The sequence below is a fragment of the Myotis brandtii genome, unplaced genomic scaffold, assembly GCF_000412655.1.
Source record: "Myotis brandtii unplaced genomic scaffold, ASM41265v1 scaffold582, whole genome shotgun sequence".
Lineage (NCBI taxonomy): Eukaryota > Metazoa > Chordata > Mammalia > Chiroptera > Vespertilionidae > Myotis > Myotis brandtii.
In genome coordinates this window covers 1,471,838-1,473,926 of record NW_005370187.1, presented here as the reverse complement: position 1 = coordinate 1,473,926, position 2,089 = coordinate 1,471,838, and the positions used below count along the sequence as shown (strand labels likewise).

Sequence of the window (2,089 nt, the reverse complement as noted above, 5' to 3'; positions counted from 1 at the left end):
CCGTGTGCACCTGAGCGGGAGGCCGAAGCCCCTTGTGCGGGAGGGCGGCTGCCGTAGAGAAAAGCAAGACCCGTGAGTCCCGAGAAGCGCTCGCCCCCGTGTCCCTTGAAAAGCAAGACCCGTGAGCACCGAGAAGCGCTCGCCCCCGTGTCCCTTCTGCGGGAGTTTGAAGATTTGGTTCGGGGAGCGCACACACCGCACGTGTGGAGATGAGGGAGATTCCTGCGGGAGGACAGATGTTAGACGGCGCAAAAGGAGTTCCCTGACCGGGAATCGAACCCGGGCCGCGGCGGTGAAAGCGCCGAATCCTAGCCACTAGACCACCAGGGACTCTCTAGGCTTGTGCTTGCCTCTGCGATGCAGAAGGGATATCATTTGGCGTGTTGAGTGGCCGCCCACAGGTATTTAAAAATCCTTGAATATGCTAGAGTGTTTGACATGGTGCATATAAGGACACCGATGGCCAAGGAGCGTCACAGGAACCAAGGTTGAAGCAGCTAAACAGGTCTACCGAGAGGTGTCACTTATCTGATGCAAACTTTTTTTTTTTTTTTTAATCTGGTCTTTAAGATCCTTTGGAATCTAACAGAAGCAACATTTCCCAGCAATGCTAGCACATAAGCGTCCTCGCTGGGCAATTGGGGCACGAAGGACTCTGGCATTTGGGGGTCGCACTGAAGGGGAAGCATTTTCTTGGGTGTCCTCGTGCGGAGAGTCTGAGCGGAGAGGGAGGTCAGGTTCCCGCAGCGCGGGTTTCCTTCCCTTCCCCCGTAGTGGTGGTGGAGAGGAAAGCGCCGGCCTGTGGCCCCAGACAAGGAAGGGGCGCGGCCTGCCTGCCGGGTTTGAAAGTTAAGCTCTAAGCACCACAGAGGCTCTTGCTGTGACTAGGAATGGAACCGAGGCTGCTGCGTACTAACCACTATAGAATCATGGCAGCTAAACCCGCAGGGGTGGGTCTGTCTTGTTCTGAGTTTTGACATGAAGGCATTCCACCTAGTGCGCTTTGTTCTGGAACTGCAGGCACTCTTCTTTCCTGCTCGCTCTGTTTTCCCTTTCCTTCCTCTCAATTCTGATGATAAAATAGAACCCCCTAGCAATTCCCATGTCCCTACATACAGCCCTAGCCTCTGCCCCGACCTCTAGTAAGGCTGCCTGTCCTGATCCATGTCTCCCCCGCACTTTACCGCCTCTTCGCATTTGCCCCTTTTGAGACCCCCCACATTCTTTCTGGCCCTCGCTGCACCGACAGCAGCCAGTGGCTCAGATGGTGGGGTGCAGCCGAAGCAAAGCAAAGGGGAAGAATAATTGCGGGAGACCAGGGCCTTTCAACGTCCCCTGGGCCCACTTGGCTCAGGCCCAGGGGTTCGCAGGCTCTGCATCTCCAGGGCAATGACATGTGAGGCGGGCGTGGAGCAAGGCCTTGGAGACCATTTGGATGACCCATTGTATTCGGAATTGCCCAACGCGCCGGTTTGGTTTCAAAAGTCAAAGGTAGGTTAGTGGTTCGAGTCCACCCAGGGGATCCCTGTTGAAATTTCAGAAAGCAAAATCATTTCTTTCTCCACTGCCCTTTCTCTATCAGCCCTTAAGAGGGGCCCTCCTGCTGTACTCTTTATTCTTGTACACATAGTTTGGCCACTTGTTCAAGCAATTCCATAGGGTAGCATCCCCAAAGAGTTGTAGCATTTACATGCTTTTCAATAGGATTCTATTCTCTCTCCTTTCATTGACTTATTACATAACACTCTTTATTTTGTGGTCCAGCATTTAAAAATCAGCTAATGTAATCCATTACATCAGCAGACTTTAAAACATACATCATACGATCATACCAATAGATGCAGAAAATCATTTGACAATATCCAAAACCCAATCATGATAAAACTCCCAGCAAACTGGGAAGAGGAACTTCCTCAACTTAATAAAGACTATCAACAGAAATCTTCCAGCTAATATCATACTAAATAATTAGAAACACAAAGTATTTTCACTAAGATCAGGTTCAAGGCAAAGATATGCACTCTTGCCATTTCTTTTCAATATTGTACTAAAGTCTTTGCTGATGTAAGAAGGCAAAAAAAAAGTTACA

The 2,089-nt window shown here is 50.2% G+C and overlaps 1 non-coding gene across 1 annotated transcript; it reads right to left on the bottom strand.

Annotated features, from left to right (window-relative positions):
• Positions 1–258: 258 nt before the first annotated feature.
• Positions 259–330, bottom strand: TRNAE-UUC. The gene has a single exon. It is a non-coding gene; the product is annotated as a tRNA-Glu (tRNA).
• Positions 331–2,089: the final 1,759 nt, after the last annotated feature.